The sequence below is a fragment of the Chiloscyllium punctatum genome, chromosome 37, assembly GCF_047496795.1.
Source record: "Chiloscyllium punctatum isolate Juve2018m chromosome 37, sChiPun1.3, whole genome shotgun sequence".
NCBI lineage: Eukaryota > Metazoa > Chordata > Chondrichthyes > Orectolobiformes > Hemiscylliidae > Chiloscyllium > Chiloscyllium punctatum.
The window spans coordinates 8399969-8413220 of NC_092775.1; the positions used below are offsets into that span (position 1 = coordinate 8399969).

At 43.2% G+C, this 13252-nt stretch overlaps 1 protein-coding gene across 3 annotated transcripts in view; it reads right to left on the reverse strand.

Annotated features, from left to right (window-relative positions):
- The window catches only part of unm_sa1614 (un-named sa1614), a 259429-nt gene that overhangs the window by 203966 nt on the left and 42211 nt on the right, over nt 1-13252 (reverse strand). The window contains exon 2 of one of the 3 annotated variants that reach the window (XM_072556200.1): nt 2949-3031. The exons of the other annotated variants lie outside the window; for them this stretch is intronic. The gene's annotated coding sequence lies outside the window, so the exon portion shown is untranslated. The remainder of the gene's footprint in view (nt 1-2948; nt 3032-13252) is intronic. 3 annotated transcript variants of the gene reach the window in all.

The following is a 13252-nucleotide window of genomic DNA, read 5'->3' on the forward strand; positions in this document are numbered from 1 at the left end:
TCACTCTGGTGAGTTCGGAAATGCTCCTGATGTATGGTAGTGTGGCTAGCCCTTTGGCTAGTGTGGCAACCCAAAGGACTAGCCTCACTACCATACATCAGGAGCATTTCCAAACTGACAGCCAGACTACTGCGACCACTAGGACTCATAACAGCACACAAACCAACAGCCACTCTCAGACACCAACTCACCAGGACGAAGGGCCCGATACCCAGCATGAGCAAAACCAATGTAGTGTACAAAATCCCATGCAAGGACTGCACAAAACACTACATAGAACAAACAGGAAGACAGCTAACGATCTGTATCCATGAACATCAACTAGCCACGAAACGACACGACCAGCTATCCTTAGTAGCCATACATGCAGATGACAAGCAACATGAATTCAACTGGGACAACACTACTATTATAGGGCAAGCCAAACAGAGAACAGCCAGGGAATTCCTACAGGCATGGCACTCATCCACAGATTCGATCAACAAACACATCGACCTGGACCCAATTTACCGGCCACTGCAGCGGACAGCTGGAACTGACAACTGGAAGCAGCAGAGACAAACCACTATAAATGCCGGAGGAAACATCACAGAAGCGCTTCACAGAAGGCTCCCAAGCACTGAGGATGTCACCTAGACAGGGGACGAAACGTTTGCAACACAAATTCCCAGCTCGGCGAACAGAACCACAACAACGAGCACCCGAGCTACAAATCTTCTCCAAAACTTAGAAGTAACTGGTTGTATATTATGAAAGTGCTTCCATTGTGCTCATCACCAATGCACAATTACTGAATTTCTCCTTTGGCAGAATTCTGGAACAAATCAAAACATTGATACACACACCATTTAAGACCCATTTTTAGTTATTTTTAATTTAAATCAATGGACAGGAATGTGCTGATTCATCACTGTCAGTTTCTGATCTCTGCTGAAAGTGAAAATGACCCCTAATCCCTCTCTCATGGGGTCAGCTTTCAGACTGGCTCTATCACTCCCTTGCACCTCACGCCATTATAACTATTTCATCAAATTGCTTATCTAACATCCAGTCATGGTTCAGCATTGAATGTCAGAAGACAAGAGTCATCACCTTCAACTCCCAACTCAAACCCTTGTACCTTCTCGGTGAATTACAAAATCTCAAAATGAGCTTTCAACCCCATAATTTGTATGTGGAATAAATAATATTTTCATATAAATCATGATGATGTAACTGATCACATGGCTCTGACATCAGCAAGAGAGAAGACATCAGTATAGAATGAGCTTGAGAGTAATGAGGGCTTAGACAGTACACTAAAGAGCTACATTAGAGAATCTACCATGAATAGATGTAAATAAAGGAATGTTACAGTACTTTAGAAGTTAAAGCACAAACAAACTCAGAGAGATTGTACAAACAGACACCCACAACCCAGAGATGTTCCAGACCGGTATCTCAATGTGCAAGTCACAGTACTGGCTTAAAGCATTCTCCATTACAAACAGTGGCTGTATCCACTTTTGAGACAATGAATGCATGTACCTTTGCCTTAATTTATCAAGTATTCAAAACCCCATCCACACTTCTGTCACCCCCAGTTAATCCCATGCTCTACTGCTTAGTTTTACTCTCTTCTATATTCCATACATTGTAACCCATCCAATGCTTTTCAGACTATATCTTCTTCTGCTCTAAGTTCTGCTCATCCATCATCACTCTTCTGTTAGAATAAAACAGCTTTGGTTGTAGGAGTAGAAATAAAACTGTAAAGAGAAAGGAGTGGGGCTGTGGGGTGTGGTGATGTCATTGGATTAATAAAGCAGAACCACAGGCTAAAGTTCTGAGGACCTAAGGGGCAACTTTTCATGTGGTGGTGCTTTTATGGAATTAGCTGCAAGAAGTAGTGGTGGAGGCTGGTACAATTACAACATATAAAAGGCATCTGGATGGGTATATGAATAGGAAGGGCTTAGAAGGATATGGGCCAACTGTTGGCAAATGGGACTAGATTAGATTACAGTGTGGAAACAGGCCCTTCGGCCCAACAAGTCCACACCGACCCGCCGAAGCGCAACCCACCCATACCCCTACATTTACCCCTTACCTAACACTACGGGCAATTTAGCATGGCCAATTCACCTGACCTGCACATCCTTTGGACTGTGAGAGGAAACCGGAGCACCTGGAGGAAACCCACGCAGACACTGGGAGAACGTGCAAACTCTACACAGTCAGTCGCCTGAGGCAGGAATTGAACCCGGGTCTCATGGCGCTGTGAGGCAGCAGTGCTAACCACTGTGCCACCGTGCCGCCCACTAATTAGTTTAGCATAACTAGTCAGCATGGATGAGTTGGACTGAAGGGTCTGTTTCTGTGCTGTACATCTCTATAAATCTATGACGTGAATTCAAATCCCACAATGGCAGATGGTGAAATTTGAATTCCATATAAAGAAAATCTGAAATAAAAAGCTAGCCTAATGATTACCACGTGACCACTGTCAATTACTGATAAAAACCCATGTAGTTCACTAATGCCCTTTAGGAAAGGAAATCTGCGATCCTTACCTAGTCTGGGCTACATGTGACTCCAGTTCCACAGAAATGTCTCTTAACCTCCCACCTTGCAATTAGGTATGGACAATAAATGTTGGCGAACAAGCGATACCCACATCCCATGAACAAAAAAAAGTAAAATTCCACGAGCCTGCTCTGCTATTCAGTGCAATCATATCTGACCTTATGCCTGACATCCACTTTCCTGCTCACTACCCTTAACGCCGGATTCCCTCAAGAACCAAAAATCTGTGTATCGTTGCAAACTGAATGTAAATTTGAGATGACAAATAATTTTACACAATTTAATTTTAATATTTATAAGACATCAAATACAAAAACATATTTCTTCATGAAATTAATTAAACGGCTTTTCTTTTCAAAAAATCTTAACACAGAAAAATTTACCTCTCATCTTTTGGTTTGGATTGCACAGTTAAATCAGTGACAAAAACAGAAATTGCTGTAGAAGCTCAGCAGGTCTGCAGCATCTGTGGAGAAGAATCAGTTAATGATTCGGGTCCAGTGACCCTTCTGAAGAACTGCATCTTCAGTTCTTTACGTTTTTTCATTTACAATCAGCAATTCTTTTTTTCTTGGCAAAAATGAAAGCTTAATATTTTTTTGAAATCTCTTTGAGATATATTAATTTGAAAGAGTTTAAACATTGCAATTTAAGTTTGATAATTATAAATATCTGACCATTTTATCTTCATGATTAATACTGAATGCTTTCACATCCCAACAATTTTGAGGTAGCATTTTCACAAAAGAGGAAGCTTGATGCATGTCTTCATTTCCCCATCCTCAGCTAGCTTCACAGGCATTGAATTTCAGGGACTTACATGTCCCTTCTTTTATATTTACATTGCACGCTTACTTATCTCCACAATTCTTTATCATTAAGACCTGTAAAATCTCCAAATAACTGAGTATAACTTAATTCTCAGCCTGATTTAATATTTTCAAGAATAAATGAGTACCTGCTCTAACTTTTGTTAGATTTGCACTTTTTTTTTTAGCATTGATGCAAACAGCATTACAAGTGGAAAACGCAATTTTGAGTACTGTTATCAAAGCACCAGTTGAATCAATGGGCATAATCATTTGGGATCTGTGTGATGTGGATTATGACAAAGTTTGTAGAAGAATCATAAGAGAAGTCGGTAAGGCCTATTTCAATATTAGGCGCATCTCAAGCCATCTTTTATGATTTTTCTGAACAGTGAGGCATGTTTGCTACTAGGCAGCAACACAGTGCTAATGAAGGGGACTATAGCTTGTTAAATACCTTATTTACTCACTTCATTAATATTATGCTTCCAGTCCATATCTGGATATGGAAACCACAGCGGGTGCCTGACAACTTCAGCTCACGACTATCTGTGAACAGCCTTCAAGTTGATCAACACCAAACAGCATCTCAGGACATCAGTAGCATGATCTGCTCGTCCCTGGACAATGGTATCCAGTATTTGACAATCTCTCACGACCATCATTTTACCCCTCTGATCCACCTGTAGGCCATTTATGGAGCACAGACTGGCATTGCAATGATAAGCTGCAGCAGGGACACTTTGCACACAGGGACAGGCAACCAGCTCACGGGTTGGATCAAGCTGCATGTTCACGTGCTCTCTTGGCACTCACTCATTTAGCACCTACTTGCATGCTCACAGCAGACATGCCTCACCCTGACTTGGCTTACTTCAGCTGTTAGCATCAGCTAGAGCTAGAGGCTATCTGTGCTACTATACTGTTGTGGTTTTTTTGCATAGACACACAGTCAGGCTGCTTGTCAGTAGGAATCTGTCCAGGAGAATGGGACATCTTGATGTATGGCAGCTTGGTTTTGTGTCTGCTGTGGTATTACACTGTTGGTGAAGGGCAATGCCAGATTGCCAATGGTTATTCTAGTGCACAGCAGCCTCTCAAACAATGTATGGGTGCAAGGGATGCTGTTTTCTCAGTGGATAATCCATGAGTGGTGAGTTGTTCTGGGAATGGCACATGGTAAAGTGGGGCTAGAATTGGACACAAGGGACATCACGAGTAGAATAGATAGTTAATGAGGCTCATTTCGTAAGGTTCAGCAATAAATCTTGCAAGAATCCTCCAAAAAGGTGACAATTTATTCTGAAAGAAACATAAGATTCAGCCCAATAACACCAAATGAATAAATAAATATAAATTTTCAATAAATTTGAAACTGATCTGCTTTGCCACATTTGACAATGCCATACAAGTCTACTGTACAATTTGCCCAATGTTATTTAATGGTGGATAAAATTCATCAGAAAAATAGTCAAATCACTGATGTATCCAAAGAAACAACAACTAAACAACAATTTGAAAAAAGAAGAAATATGTATTTCCTAAAAATCAGAAAGGAAAATAACATGAAAGGAAGAAGTGAAATATTTCATCCTCAGGATTGCAATGCTTTAATTAGTCATCAAAATTCTCAAAAGGAACTCATGATCAGAACTCCATAATGGAAACTAAAAGCTAATAGAGGTTGAGCTACATTACCATCATAAATGTCATGCTGACTGCTCAAAGCTGATCAGCAAGCAAAACAAAAACTTAAGCGGGGAACTTAGTCAGAATCCCAGTAGGTGAGATGACACGGGAGTCTAGAGCAAATGAGACTAAAGACTTCTTGGTAAACCTAAAGGAACACTCCTCCTGGTCCAAAAGAAAATTTTCTACAGATGCTGCCAGTCCCATTGAATATTTCCAGAATTTCTAGTCCAAAACTACAATATTGTGCAACTAGTTATATGTAAAATCTATTCATTTGCTTGATTAGAATATACACCTGCTTAGCCCTCCAACTAAATTTATGGATTTGGTTCTTAGAAAAATCAACAGATCCAAATATGGTTATTTACAGAGGGCATCACCACTTTGATATGGACATCCATTTAACTGTTCAAAGGACAAGACCGGAAGACACAAAGATCTTAGGAGTAAGTAATTATCTTGATTTTAAAATTATCTTTTCCTGGTGTTCTCCAGATGTGAATGAGTTTGAATTAGAACCAATTATTGTATTTCATGGAGTCCATCTCTGACTCCTTCCTTCCCTTCCTCGACATCTGTTTCTATTTCTGGGAATAAGCTGACCAGCAATATCCACTACAAACATACCAAATCCCACAGTTATCTTGACTGTATAGCCTCACATTCTGTCTCCAGTAAACTCTATTCCATTCTCCCAGTTCCTTCATTTCTGTCAATTCTGTTCTGATGATGCCAACTTTGACAAGGAGGCCTCTGAAAGGTCCACCTTCTTCCTCAACTGAAGATTCTCCAGTACCATAGTTGTCAGGGCCCTCAGCGGGTGCCACGCATGTCCTGAGATTCAGGCCTCAACTACTCCCTTCCCTCCTATGCAACAGGGTCCCCGTTGTCCTCACCTATCATCCCGCCAACATCCACATGCAGAGGATCATTAGCTGCCATTTCTGTCACATCCAGCAGGATGCTATCACCAGACAAATATTCCCCCAGCTTTGTCAGCCTTCCGCCAGAACCATTCCCTTCAAGATACTCTAGTCCACTACTCCTCCGCTCTCAATGATCCCCCAAAGTCCCATGTCACCTTCCCCTGCAACTGTAGGAGGTGGAACACCTACCCGTTTACTTCCACCCTCCTCAGTTTCCAAGGGCCCAAATGCACTTTCCAGGTGAAGTGGTGTTTTACCTGCACTTCGTTCAATCTAGACTAATGCATTCGCTGCTCACAATGTGGTCTCCTCTACATAGGGGAAACGAAGTGTAGATGTGGTAACCGCTTCACAGGAAACTGTGATCGTGCTTTTGGGATCCTTAAGGAGGGGGGAGGGGGAGCAGCCCCAAGTCATGATCCACATAGGCACCAACGACATAGGTAGGAAGAGAGATGGGGATTTAAGGCAGAAATTCAGGAAGCTAGGATAGAAGCTTAGAGCTAGGACAAACAGATTTGTTGTCTCTGGTTTCTTGCCTGTGCAACGTGTTAGTGAGGCGAGGAATAGGGAGAGAGGAGAGAGGAGTTGAACACGCGGCTACAGGGATGGTGCAGGAGTGAGGATTTTGGATTCTTGGATAATTGGGGCTCTTTCTGGGGTAGGTGGGACCTCTACAAGCAGGATGGGCTTCATCTGAACCAGAGGGGTACCAATAACCTGGGGGGGAAATTCACTAAGGCCATTGGGGTGGATTTAAACTAATCCAGCAGGGGGATGGGAACCAAAATTGTAGTTCAAGTATAGAAAAGGTTAAGAGTAGGGAGGTCCAAAATCAAGTTTCAGTGATGTAAGATGGCACCGGCAAGCAAGAAGTTGGTTTGAAGTACTTCAACACCAGGAGCATCCGGAATAAGGTGGGTGAACTTGCAGCATGGGTTGGTACCTGGGACTTCAATGTTGTGGCCATTTCAGAGACATGGTTAGAGCAGGGACAGGAATGGTTGCTGCAGGTTCCAGGATTTAGATGTTTCAGTAAGAACAGAGAAGATGATAAAAGAGGGGGAGGTGTGGCATTGTTGGTCAAGGACAGTATTACAGTTGCAGAAAGGATTTTTGGGGACTCATCAACTGAGGTAGTATGGGCTGAGGTTAGAAACAGAAAAGGAGAGGTCATCCTGTTGGGAGTTTTCTATAGACCTCCGAATAGTTCCAGAGATGTAGAGGAAAGGATAGCAAAGATGATTCTCATAGGAGTGAAAGAGACAGGGTAGTTGTCATGGGGGACTTCAACTTTCCAAATATCGACTGGGAACACTCTCGTTCGAGTACTATAGATGGGTCAGTTTTGTCCAGTGTGTGCAGGAGGGCTTCCTGACTCAGTATGTAGACAGGCCAGCAAGGGGCGAAGCCACATTAGACTTGCTACTGGGTAATGAGCCCAGCCAGGTGTTAGATTTGGAAGTAGGTGAGCACTTTGGTGATAGCGATCACAATTCTGTTAGGTTTACTTCAGTGATAGAAAGGGATAGGTGCATACCACTGAGCAAGAGTTACAGCTGGGGGAAAGGCAATTACGATGCGATTAGGCAAGATTTAGGAAGCATAGGATGGGGAAGGAAACTGCAGGGGATGGGCACATTAGAAATGTGGAGTTTATTCAAGGAAAAGCTCAAGTGTGCCCTAGATAAGTACGTACCTGTCAGGCAGGGAGGAAGCTGTAGAGTGCGGGAGCTGTGGTTTACGAAGGAAGTGGAATCTCTGGTCAAGAGGAAGAAGGCTTATGTTAGGATGAGATGTGAAGGCTCAGTTAGGATGCTTGAGGGTTACAAGGTAGTCAGGAAAGGCCTAAAGAGAGCTCAGAAGAGCCAGGAGGAGACACGAGAAGTTGTTGGCAAATAGGATCAGGGTAAACCCTAAGGCTTTCTATAGGTATTTAAGGAATAAAAAAATGACGAGAGTAAGAATAGGGCCAATCATGGATAGTAGTGGGAAGTTGTGTGTGGAGTCAGAGGAGATAGGGGAAGCACGAAATGAATATTTTTCGACAGTATTCACTCTAGAAAACGAAAATGTTGTCGAGGAGAATACTGAGATACAAGCTACTAGACTAGGTGGGATTGAGGTTCCGAAGGAAGGGGTATTAGAAATCCTGCAGAGTGTGAAAATAGATAAGTCCCCTGGGCCGGATGGGATTTATCCTAGGATCCTCTGGGAAGCCAGGGAGGAGATTGCCAAGCCTTTGGCATTGATCGTTAAATCGGCATTGTCTACAGGAATAGTGCCAGAAGACTGGAGGATAGCAAATATGGTTCCCCTGTTCAAGAAGAGGAGTAGAGACAACCCTGGTAATTATAAACCAGTGAGCCTTACTTCAGTTGTTGGTAAAGTGTTGGAAAAGGTTATAAGAGATAGGATTTATAATCATCTAGAAAAGAATAATTTGATTAGGTATAGTCAGCACGGTTTTATAAAGGGTAGGTCGTGCCTCACAAACCTTATTGAGTTCTTTGAGAAGGTGACCAAACAGGTAGATGAGAGTAAATGAGTTGATGTGGTGTATATGGATTTCAGCAAGGCATTCGATAAGGTTCTCCACAGTAGGCTATTGTACAAAATGCGGAGGAATGGGATTGTGAGAGATATAGCAGTTTGGATCAGTAATTGGCTTGCTGAAAGAAGACAGAGGGTGGTGGTTGATGGGAAATGTTCATCCTGGAGTCCAGTTACCAGTGGTGTATTGCATGGGTCAGTGTCGGGTCCACTGCTGTTCTTCATTTTTATAAACAACCTGGATGAGGGCGTAGAAGGCTGGGTTAGTAAATTTGCAAACAACACTAAGTTCGGTGGAGTTATGGATAGTGACAAAGGATGTTGTAGGTTACAGAGAGATATTGATAAGCGGCAGAGCTGGGCTGAGAGGTGGCAAATGGAGTTTAATGCAGACAAGTGTGAGGTGATTCACTTTGGTTGTAGTAACCAGAATGCAATGTACTGGGCTAATGGTAAGATTCTTGGCAGTGTAGATGAGCAGAGAGATCTTGGTGTCCACGTACACAGATCCTTGAAAATTGCCACCCAGGTTGACAAGATTGTTAAGAAGGCATACAGTGTTTTAGCTTTTATTAATAGAGGGATCGAGTTCCGGAATCATGAGGTTATGCTGCAGCTGTACAAAACTCTGGTGCGGTTGCACTTGGCATATTGTGTACAGTTCTGGTCACCGCATTATAAGGAGGATGTGGAAGCTTTGGAAAGGGTGCAGAAGAGATTTACAAGGATATTGCCTGGTATGGAGGGAAGGTCTTACGAGGAAAGGTTGAGGGACTTGAGGCTGTTTTTGTTAGAGAGAAGAAGGTTGAGAGGTGACTTAATAGAGACATAAAAGATAATCAGAGGGTTAAATAGGGTAGACAGGGAGAGCCTTTTGCCAAGTATGGTGACAGCGAGCACGAGGGGGCAGAGCTTTAAATTGAGGGGTGATAGATATAGGACAGATGTCAGATATAGTTTCTTTACTCAGAGAGTGGTAAGGGTATGGAATGCTTTGCCTGCAACGGTAGTAGATTCACCAACTTTAAGCACATTTAAGTCGTCATTGGACAAGCATATGGACGTACATGGAATAGTGTAGGTTAGATGAGCTTCAGATTGGTATGACAGGTCAGCGCAACATCGAGGGCCAAAGAGCCTGTACTGCGCTGTAACGTTCTATGTTCTATGACACACTGCTTCAAAAAAGACCCCGAGGTTCCAGTTGCCTGCCATTTCAACCCGCCATTTTGTTCCCAGTGGTGCAGCAAAGCTCAATGCAAGCTGGAAGAATAGCACCTCATTTTCTGCCTGGGAATTGTACAGCCTTCTGGACTCAATACCAAGTTCAATAATTTTAGTGCTTGAAGCATCTTCTCGTATGTACCAATCTCCACACACCAGGTCTTGTTATCATGTAGCCATGGACACCCGTAGGGGCCCCAGCTATGCCTGTCTCTATGTTGGCTACGTAGAACAGTCCATCGTCCGTAATTACACCGGCACCACTCCCCACCTCTTCCTCCGCTACATTGATGACTGCATTGGCGCCACCCCGTGCTCCCGCGAGGAGGTTGAGCAATTCATCAACTTCACCAACACATTCCACCCTGACCTTAAATTTACCTGGACCATCTCTGACACCTCCCTCCCCTTCCTGGACCTCTCCATCTCCATTAATGACGACCGATTTGACACTGACATTTTTTACAAACCCACCAACTCCCACAGCTACCTGGATTACACCTCTTCCCACCCTACCTCTTGCAAAACTGCCATCCCGTATTCCCAATTCCTCCTCCTCCCAGGAGGACTAGTTCCACTACAGAACACACCAGATGGCTCCCTTCTTTACAGACAGCAATTTCTCTTCCCACGTGGTTAAAGATGCCCTCAAACGCATCTCATCCACATCCCACACCTCTGTCCTCAGACTCCACCCCTCCAACCGTAACAAGGACAGAACTCCCCTAGTGCTCACCTTCCACCCTACCAGCCTTTGTATAAACCAAATCATCCGCCTATATTTCTGCCACCTCCAAACGGACCCCACCACCAGGGATATATTTCCCTCCCCACCCTTTCCGCCTTCCGCAAAGACCATTCCCTCCGTGACTACCTGGTCAGGTCCACACCCCCCAACAACCCACCCTCCCGTCCTGGCACCTTCCCCTGCCACCGCAGAAATTGCAAAACCTGCGCCCACATCTCCTCCCTTACCTCCCTCCAAGGCCCTAAAGGAGCCTTCCACATCCAAAGCTTTACCTGCACATACACCAATGTCCGTTGCTCTCGATGCGGTCTCCTCTACATTGGGGAGACTGGACGCCTCCTAGCAGAGCACTTTAGGGAACATCTCTGGGACACCTGCACCAATCAACCACACCGCCCTGTGACCTAACATTTCAATTCCCCCTCCCACTCTGCCGAGGACATGGAGTACCTGGGCCTCCTTCACCGCTGCTCCCTCACTACCCGATGCCTGGAGGAAGAACGCTTCATCTTCCGTCTCAGAACACTTCAACCCCAGCTCAGCACTGTCCCCATGACTTGTCCTACCTGCCTGTCTTCTTTTCCACCTATCCACTCCACCCTCCTCTCTGACCTATCACCTTCATCCCCTCCCCCACTCACCTATTGTACTCTGTGCTACTTTGTCCCCACCCCCATCCTCCTCCCATTTATCTCTCCACTTTTCAGGCACTCTGCCTGAATTCCTGATGAAGGGCTTTTGCCTGAAACGTCGATTTTCCTGCTCCTCGGGTGCTGCCTGAACTGTTGTGCTTTTCCAAGACCACTCTAATCCAGAATGTAGTCTGTTACACACAATCCATCATTAGCTACTAATAGTCCCTTTTAGTAGCTATTCATTCTCCTAGGCTAATCATTATCAATTCCTTTGTCTGTCCATTGATTCTTCTTTCTCTTGGCTCTATTTCCACATTATCATTTACTCAGTATCTCCTTCCCACCATCCCATCTTCTGCATAAAAAACAGACTTTTCCTAGCTACAATCAGTTCTGAGGAAGGATCATTGGACAGAAACATTATTTCCGATTTCTCTCCCAGATGCTGCCAAGACCTGAGCTTTTCCAGCAATTTCTGTTTTTGATTTTATTTCATGGTTTATTTTATTAAAACGTTTTTAGCAACATCCTTGTCACAATCAAAGAAAAAGGAACATCTATGTAGAGAAATTCTACAAACTCATTCCATTCTGAAAATGACAAATGGGAACAAAACATTTATACTTTCAAAGTGGGGAAAAAACACTCCACCAACCCGTTCCATATTCAAGTTTCCCTGAAAGCGAACCTGCCAACAGTTCAATTACAATAAATCTTGAGCTTACTGATAATCCCCTGCATTTACAAAACTATCACTCCAGTTATAACATCAATTCATTTAAGAAGCTACAGGCCTGTGTGACAGAGAATGAAATCATTACAATTTGCATCATCTGCAACTAATATTACCTTCATGTGTGTGATAGTTTGTGAAATGTCAAATTAAAATCTCCAAGGGAAGTGTTTGATTACTTTTTAAATTTATAAATCCTGCTGCTGAAGTCAGTTAAATTGAAAAATCACTCAAAGATGAAAAATACACACCACAACTGCAGAGAAAACTTTAATCACAGGTAATTAAAAAACACAAATTCTGTCTATGACAATATGAAAACTCAGTGAGCACATGTGCTTTGTAATTTTGGACAGAAGGTCAAGCTTTTCAATTTTAGGTCAGGAACTGAGCTACCAGGTCTGACTCTCCACATTTGTTCTCCCATTCTAAATAAAAATTACAAAACTATTTTAAACTGCCCCTAGTGGCCACTCTAACAAAAAGATCAAGACATTAAGCTTCCTTTCTATTCTTTTTAAAGAAGTCAGAGAGAAAAGAAATTAAACAGGTTAACCAGATCCCACAGTGCACTGGAACAAAACAAAATCAAAAGGTTAATAGAAATTTAAAGGAAACTTATCACAGGGAAATTAGAATACTACTTCCTGAGGTGACAGTGCACTCTGCAAGGAACACATGTTACGGAAAGCCTGCTCTGTGCTGATGGACTATTCCTAGACACCCAAGCACAGACAAAACTGCGAAAAAGAGGCAGATTGTTGGCTGCTCTGACCTGCCTCCTGGATGTGTTGATAGCCATTTTGGCAGGCTGAGGAGCAGGCCAAGGGGAGGGTCTCTCACCTGTCTGCCACTCTCCACACAGGTTGCCCATAGATCAGAATTTTGGAGCTAAAGTGCAACAAGAAACTTCAAATCAGCCCTTTAAATAACTGAACAGGATCTGTATTTGAAAACCAAAATAAAAGTGGTCTTTTTCAAGACGGCAGCTGCTGATTAGTGGAATTCCGCAGGGGTCAGTATTAGGACCTCAAGATTTTCACATTATACATTAACAATCTGGACGAAGGAACTGAGGGCCTTTTGCAAAGTTTTTAAATGACACAAAGGTGGGGAGACTGCAGAAGGTCTTGGACAGGCTAGGAGAGTGTGCAAAGAAGTGACAGACGGAATACGAGGGAAAGTGTGAGGTTATGCACTTTGGCAGCATGATTAGAGGAATGGACTATTCTCTAAACAGAGAAAGGCTTCTGAAATCTGAAGCACAAAGGGACTTGGGTGTCCTAGTTTCAGGTTCTTTTAAAGTTAACAAGCAGGATCAGTTGGCAGTTAGGATGGCAAATGCAATGTTAGCATTCATTTGAAAG